This window comes from Ursus arctos, unplaced genomic scaffold, assembly GCF_023065955.2.
Source record: "Ursus arctos isolate Adak ecotype North America unplaced genomic scaffold, UrsArc2.0 scaffold_6, whole genome shotgun sequence".
NCBI lineage: Eukaryota > Metazoa > Chordata > Mammalia > Carnivora > Ursidae > Ursus > Ursus arctos.
The window spans coordinates 73,869,355-73,878,216 of NW_026623078.1; positions in this window are offsets into that span (position 1 = coordinate 73,869,355).

Here is an 8,862-nt window from a genome sequence, read left to right on the forward strand (position 1 = left end):
TCCGAGCGATGAGCCTGGAGAAGGCAGCAGGAACCAGGCTGAGCCGGCCTCATGGGGGGTCGGCTTCGTCCCGAAGACAATTGTAGACCATTAAGGAATTCGAAGCGGGGCCGTGATATAATCAGACTTCTGTTTTAGGAACAGGGTGCACATTTCTGATCCACGCATGAACCTACTCACACGAGGTCGTACTCTCTCCTTCTTCTTCCTCTTAGCAACGTATGTCCCTTTTTATACTCCAGAACCAAGCACGAGCGTGGCTCTCCTCCTGCCTTTCTGACATCAACTTCCCTGCTTTCTCGGTAAGAACCTCTCTCTCTCAGACTTGCCAAACATGGATGTCTCCCAAGTTTCAGCCAAAAGCCAACTGTGTTCATTTTCTTTCCACCTTATCCTCTGGGGATGTCACCCATATGTGAAGCCTCAACATTGAAGTGCCTTGAAGGTGAACCCTGGCCCTAGATCTCCAACGGAGTCTTATAAAGGATAGGGAGATCCCCACAATTCTGCTAAATCACCAGAATGTTGTTGGCCAACATTATAAAGCCTTTCTAGCAGACCAGATTTCTAGTTCTACCAGAGAGTTTAGCTAAGTCCTATTGTATGCTAAAATTGCCACAAGTATCAAAATACCAAACAAAGAAGTAAAAAGTGGCATCCGTAGATACTATTTTTTCTTTTTTTTAATAATAATTTTTTATCATGTTATGTTAGTCACTGTTTTTACATATTAAATCGATTCTTCGCCCTTTGCAGCAGGTGAATGCTGGGGAATGCAAACCTGTGCTGGGGAATGCAGGAAATGCAAGAGCAGCCTTCAGCCCTGTTCTTTCTTGCAAGTGCTTCCACCTCAGTGGGAACAGCGCAGAGGACAAGGGGACATAGTGACCAAGAGTCCAAGCTTTGGGCTTGCATCCCTGCTCCTTACAAGCATGATCTTGGGGAAGCAATTTCACCTCTCTCCGTGTCCATAGTCGTATCTCCCTCGGAACTGGTGTACCTGGTGGTGGATATTCACACCCAGCAGAGTGTCTGGACCACACTAGGAGCCATCCAAAGCCCTTCTCCTTCCTTCTTCCTGGAATCTGCAAAACACTTAAATCCAGTTGCAGACACTGAGACCGTACCCTTTACAAGTGACCAGTTAGCACTGGAAAGGAACTGATTGTGCAGACTAGCCTCCTTCACATGTGTTCATCAGATGAGGGGCTATTCCAGAAATCCACTCCTGGATCGTTAGAATAAGGTGGGAGGAATCGGTGGGGCTGATTTCGTCCTGGCTGTCAGACACGTGGTGGTCATTTATTTGCCTAGGCTAACAAGGCGGCACACAGAGATCCGGCCCCATGCCAGGCTGCACAAGCTGGTAGCTACAGCCATTCTTGGCCAAACCCTCCATCTTCCTGCCAAAGCAGAAAACCTGGAGGCTCTGGTTCCAAGCAGCTTGAACATCCCGGGGAGCCCCAGAGTCCCTACTCCTGACCACCCAGTGTTTTTCTGGCTTTCCCTACAAAGTGGGAAGCAAACTCCTCTGAGAAACTGGAAGCCAGAATCCACCGGGCTGGGAAGTGAGCAATTCAGACTTTCTGCCTTTTGCCTTCTCGTTGCACGCCCATGGAATCCTGACGCACAAACAAAAACTCAAGCCAAAAGCCCTTTCCTTGCACTTCCCATCTTCTCACGTGCAAATATCCTGTTGTAGTCTTTTTCCTATGATAGAATGCGGAGACACCTTTGCTATCTTTCTCCATCTTTTTTCCCCGTCTCTTTTCCCCAGTGCCCAGGGCAATATCTGACACATTTATCCAATCGTTTATTCCATAAATATTTATAGAGAACATGCTATGTGCCAGGCGCAGTGCTATACCCAGGGCATGCTCGGAGATCGGCACACAGAAGACAATCCACCAAATAGTTGTTGAAATGAATTAACCTTATTTAGAACCCATCCAAACCAGCAAACTGGTTTGCAGATAATATGTTAGCCTGATTTCTACGCACTCATAACATTCTCCTATATCCTGAGCAAAATGAGTAATTCCATAGGGAAGCCAACACCCGTACTTTAAGTCTTCATGAGAGAAATCTTAGAGCTCACGTAGAACCCTGGATCCCAACCCTGGATCCCCAGGTGATTCCAGTGTACCACCAGATTTGAAAAACACTCATCTACTCCAACGTCTCACCCCACCCCCTAAAAAATATGTCCCTGCTATGGCTCCCCATTGCCCCTTTTATAAAATACCCAACTGCTTTGCCATGGTCTACAATGCCCTACCTGACCTCACCCCTCTGCTCAGCATGCCCGCCCACGTGGGCCTCTCTCCATTCCTGAGAGCACCGACCTGGGCCTTTGCCCTTGCTGGGCCTTCTGGTTATACAGGACTTCCTCAAAGCTTACCCTATCCAAGATAGCTTCTCTGAGCATGCAATACGAAGCACAACCCACTCCAGACTCCACACACACACACACACACACACACACACACACACACACACACGGAGTCATTCTTGTACATCCCTTTCTTATGTTGTGCCAGGACACCCATCCCTAGCCACAACTATCTGTAATCTGTGTCTTCACTTATCTTCTGTCTCCACCACTAGAAAGGAAACTTCAGGAAAGCAGGGACCCTGTGTGTCTTGTTCACCAGGGCACCCGTGTGCCTAATGCGTAGAAGATTCTTCGTCAGTACTGGGTAAATGAATGACGCGGTCAACAAATCATTCATTGAACGGGAAACCCTAGCTGCCCACCTCTAACGACAGAGGGGAGTATCTTTCTCCCTCCCAAGGCGGCCTCATGCCACTGTTGGCCAGTTGAGGCTGTTAGAAAATTGTTTCCAGCACCACATGGCGCCCGCACCCCCTCACCTCCTGCCTGCCGTGGGCTCTGCTGTCCCTCCCTGCAACTACCCCAAACAAGCCTGGTCCTCCTGCCCCATGACAGGCCTCCATATATTTGGAGACTGTTACCTTTCCTCGCGGCCTTCTATCATCCAGGCGAACGGCTTCTGGAAGACATCATCAAGAAACACGGCCGTGTTTGCCTTCGATGACTGTGCCCATAAAACACTTTAGCTTCCTGAATCTGTAAACGGCTACGTTTTTATTTTCCAGAACAGCTGCCTACGTATTGCCAGGGTGGGACCTGCATCTGCATTTTCTCCGACTGTGAGCCTTCACTGGTAAGGCCCGGGCATCCTCTTCAGGGGTCCCTGCGAATTATGCTCTTGGCCATTATCGACGTCTATTGAGAGGTTTGGGGGGCCTTCTTAAAAAAGTTCTCAAAGCAATATGGGAGAGGACGTCCCTACAGGAGCCCACTGCCGTGTGGGTGTAAGCAAGGGGGCACAGAATTTGTCTTTCTTCAAATTCTACTTTATCTTCTCGGCCATGCTTCCCCTGTCATCCTTTCCAAAATAAGCACATTCACTTCCCCACCCACCAGCACCTTCTATCCAGTTCCAGTGCTTTGTTTTCTTTACAGTGCATCGTCCTATTTACTTCCTTAGTCATTTCTTTACTGTTCCTCCAACTAGAATGTAAGCTGTGTGAGGACAGGGACCTCACCTGCCTTATGAAACATGGTGTCACAGGAACTAAAATGGTGGCTGGCGTCATGCCAGTGCTCGATAGCCAGGGAGAGAATGAATAAAAGGATGAATGACTGGTCGTGAGGTCTTAGACAAATCAGATCCTCAGTTTCCCCTTCTGTAGAATGGGAAGAGGAGACAGGAAGCCCCCCTTACCAGACAATTGTAAAAACCGACTCAGATGCCGTGTGTGGAAGTGTGTCACTAGCTGTGATTCCATCAAATGCTCAAGGCTACAGTGTCAGACACACACACGGGGCTGCATTATAAGCAGCAAAAGCCAGTGGCTGCCCTTTGATTGTGATTTGAAGGGCCTGCTTGCCCTGAGTCCCCCTTATTGTTTTACTGGCTGAAAATTCCACCATTAGACATTCCTTTCAGTAAAGGCATCGTGTGTCCCCTCACAGAGAAATGCTTCCCTCGATCTGAAGATGGGAGAGTAGAGATAAGGGGGGAGAGCTTGCTTTCTCTTTCCCGCGGCTCTTTTCCTTTCAGCCCCCGAGTCTTGCTAATTTTTACAACACCTCAGATGCATGAGCCCGGATTACTTTCACTGCCAACTATTTTTAAAATGGAGGGATAGACTTCGCTATCAACGGCCTATCTTTCCAGCTTGGCTCAGGACTCAGGAGGCATTTTCCATCTGGACCTCAGTTCTGTCGCAACTCACATTCCATAGGAGGAGAACCTCATCGTCAAGTCTTTCCTGTCTGTCTTGCCAAGAAAAACTGGACTCCAAAGATGAGACTGCAGGCGAGGCTTTGGCCCAGACGGGTCCGGCAGGATTATCACTGTCTGGGAGCAGAGGCAGGGGATCCCCTGTGCCTTCAGGAGTGGCGGGAGGAAGTCCACTTGGGGGAAGACTTTTGCAAACTCCCCAGGGTGATGCCTACACTCTAGGCAACCCAACTGCTTGCCCTTCCCAGCGGCCTCCCTCTCGCTCCCACATTCCGACCTTGGTGCCGGCTGTCCCTCAAAATCCAGTCACTTATTCAACAAGCAGGGCCTTACCTCCTGCTTCGAGCTGGGGTCATACATGATCTCTGTCCTCCAAGACCTCAGAACCAAGTGAGGGCACAGAAGAAAGGGACAAGCAGGATACAGAGTGACAAATTCAGGACTCTGAGGTGCTCAGAGGAGGAACATAGAGGGGGGCCATTTAATAAGGTCTCAGAAGGGTTGGGGATACTTGTGAGAGGAGGGGGTAAACTGAAGCTTAAAGAATAAGTGTGAGTTAGCCCAGGATGGAAGGGAAGAAGAGCATCCCAACTTCAGGGAACAGAATATGCAAAATGAAAGAAGGTCATCTTCAGGAAAATGCAGGAGGTTGGTTTGGAAAGAGAGAAGAGAGTATGAGGCAGTAGCCATCAAGAGCCTGGAATAGCAAGTGGGGTCGAAGGATGAAAACCCCACAAGGAATGCTGAGGGGGATGGGTTTATCTCAGAGAATGTTATCTCCCTTAAGCCACTGAAGGATTTTTAAATGACCAGGGTTGGATTCAGATAAATTACCACAGCTGTAGTTTGGAGAATGGATCCTGGGGAAGGAGGCTTGATAGAAGAATGGAAAACAAATTAGAGCTGTGGCAAAACCCATCCAAATGGAGGTGACACCTGAAATAAGGCCACGGAATGGCAAGAAGTTCCATTGGGGGCATGTTGGGTCCCAGGGCCCTGGAGTCCTATAGACCTTGGTCTTTATCTGGGTGGCACTCTGCCTCCTCGTGGGGCCCTGGCAAGGCAACGAGCTTTCAACCCAGTCACTTCATCTGGAGAAAGAAGATCACAATGCCCCGCTTCCCAGGTTGTGAGGATTTGAACGACAAAGGTCAACTGTCCGGTGCAAAGCCAGGCACACAGTAGGTCTTCAAAGGGCGACAGCTATTATTGAGGAAGGATGGAGTGCACGAAACACGAAGCATTCTATTTCCTCCTCAACAGGTACGGACAACGTATTTAATACGCCACACTGTCTTAATGAGGAGAAAAGGCAACAGGAACGTGAACGACCATCAGGCTACAGGGACTCGGTGGATGCTTTCTGCACACCTAGCCCTGCACGAGAAACTGCGGAGACACAAAAAAGAACTCAGCGAAGTGTTGAATTAATACTTGCCTCAAGCCGTTTCCCCTCCGGTTGGGGAAATAAATTAGAAACCCATGAGCTCCTTGAAGAACAATATCTCTTTTCATTTCTTATCTTAGAAGACTTCTTTACAGCTTTTGTCCCTAGCGACCTTGCCTTCCTTCCTGAAACTCACCTCACCCTGAGTTGCCAGGGCACCACTCTCTAGGCCGATGGATTTTTTTTTCCCCCATTCTCTTTTCTTGGCTCTTTTTCCATCTGCCTTTAAGGGCCGGTGCTTCCTGGGGCTCTTGGGTCCTCTTGTTTTCTCACTGCTCACAGCTCCCGAGTCACAGCTCCAAGGAAGCCGTGGCTTCGCGGACCTCTGAACTGAGCTTATGGTAGCTGCCACCCCACCTTCCAGGCACAACGCCTGGGTTTCCCGTGTGCACGCCAGACCTAGCATCCTCAAGGCCGAACCCACTGTTTCACCCTCAAACCTGCTCCTCCTTCAAGTCATACCCAAGTTTATGGTTTTACCATCCCCTTAGCTGTCCGAATTCTGTTATCCGAGTATTAGATAGCACAGTGGCTAAAATCACACGTGCCGGAACTGGGCTATCTGGGTTCAGGTTCTAGTTCTCCTCCTGATTTTCTCTGTGACATGCAAATTACTAAACACCCCTGGCCTCAATTTTCTCACCTATAAAATGGGTACTTTAGTAGTACCTATCTCATAGAGCTGTTGGGAGGATGGAATGAGTGACTATTATATCAAGTGAGTCAAATCATGTACAGCACATCGCGAGCCATACAGATTTGCATTTATTACTCTTTTTTAATAATAATATTTTTTATTATATTATGTTAGTCACCATACAGTACATCCCTGGTTTTGATGTAAAGTTCTATGATTCATTACTTGTGTATAACACCCAGTGCACCATGCAATATGTGCCCTCCTTACCATCCATCACCAGTCTATCCCATTCCCCCACCCCCCTCCCCTCTGAAGCCCTCAGTTTGTTTCCCAGAGTCCATAGTCTGTCGTGGTTCATTCCCCCTTCTGTTTACCCCCCCCTTTCTTCTTCCCTTCCTTCTCCTACCGATCTTCCTACTTCTTATGTTCCATAAATGAGTGAAACCATATGATAATTGTCTTTCTCAGATTCCTCCTCCTCCCTCAAACCTCTGCAAACGATTTGCCCTCAACTCCAGCAAATTTCTGCTGCTTAGATTCTTACTTCTCCACTCCAGGTGCTGCTGTCTATGTGCGGGCCCTCATTTTCTATGGCTGGAGGCCTCAAAGCAGCTGCCTGTCATTCTGCACCTCCCTGGGGAAGGGCCCCGGGCTGGAGGCCCAGGTATCATCTGGGTGGTAGCATTCTTCCTACTTTGCTTTCCTGCCTCCAGCCCTTCCTTATTCCCTGGTCCCTTTCAGTCTCAAGACAGGTGGGAAAAGAAAGGAACATGGCCTTCGACTCCCGCTTGCTCTCCCCTAGACCCCTCCTTCTGAATTGATAAGGGTGAGAACATTCAAGCCATAGATAAGACCTCAGCTCCCAGCTCCTGTCCCTCCACTCCCTCCCGCTCGGCTTTGAAGTTCCCAAAAGCCTGCCTCTGTGGTCTGATTGTGTTATCTTCACAGCCAAGGTGAGAGCGCGGAGAATGACTTTATGGTTTCCCGTAAGCAGCTCTCCCCAAAGTCACGATTTCTTATAACAGGAACAAAAGGAAGTGAGGGAATTGAGAGGGAAGGATGCCCAGCTGTCCCACAGCCGCACAGAGTGGAGGCCGCATGTGGGTTTAGAGAATGGAAGGGAGAGGCACTCAGCAGGTACTTGGTTCAAGATCAGAGCAGTGGTTCCCAACCAGGAGTGACCTCGTTCTCCAGGGAACACTCAGCAAAGTCTGGAGACATTCCTGATTGTTACAGCTTGGAGGGGATGGGTGCTACTAGCATCCGATGGGGAGACGCCGGAAGATTCTCCTAACCATCCTGGGCCGCACACTAAAGCTGCCCACAACGAAGACGTACCTGGCCCAAAGTGCCAGCAGTACTGAGGTTCAGAAACCCTGGTTTAGAGATCGGAAGGGCAAGGGGAGGGAAAGAGAGGAAGATTCTTCTGCCAACATGAAGGGCAAGGCGCGGCAGCATTTTGGTTTGCTACTTTTTAATCTTCAAGCACCTGAGCTACTAAAAGGTCTCCATCCCACTCGGATTCAGAAAAGGGTATAGGAAAGAGGGATCTGTGTATTTCTTGTTTCACAAGAGCTGACTCACGTGGGCGAGCACACGTGCTCAGGGTTCCCGGAGACCTTATTCCATCTTGGCTCTGTCCCTGGTAACTGGCCGCGTTTGGGCATGTCGCCTCAGTTGGCCTTTCTGTACAAGGAGGGCAGGGGACCCAGGGCTCCCTAGGAAATACTGAGTTCTCCAGTTCCAGGGCAGAGTGGGTGCTGCTGGCAGCAAGAACTGGGGGACCCCCTAGGGGGTCAGCCAGCCGGGCCTGACCGTATACAGGGCCTCAAGGAGAAGAGGCCCCTGAGCCAGACCCAGGACAGGAAAGGGTGGGCCTGACTGAACGCACTGAGAAGGGAAGGAGGTCTCCTTAAGCAGAGAGAACCCCAGAAGCCACGGTTTGGAACGGAGCTGAAGGGTCTGCCTGGCACGCTGCTGATGTCCACAATCACCCTCAGAAAATGAGGCGAATGGACGAAGCCAAATAGACAGGGGCCGTAGCCGGGTCAGCGGACTGCTGCTGTAACCACAGACAGCACCTCACAGCCCAGGGGACCCCTCAGGATGGGAAAACTGGATGAGCCCCAAGACTGTCTCCTTCAAGATTCCACCACATTTCCAGGGATGAGAACCTTTTCAACATAACTTCCTCATAATTATATTCTTCTATCATCAATTGACTGGTACATTGCAGCAAAAATGTTTCTAAATCCTCCGATATGTAAATGATTGTGTACTTTTGTCATCACAGTGTCCATGTGTTGTTTTTTTCTTTCTTTCTTCTAATAGATGACTTTTTTTCCATTATCAATGTCTCCCACCAGAGTGGTAGTTCTGTTACACTGGTGAACCTACATGGACACACCCAGACTCCATTTGGACACATGTATAATGATGCATATCCCCCATTATAGGACCGTGTAGAGTAGTTTCACAGCCCTAAAAAGCCTCTGTGCTTC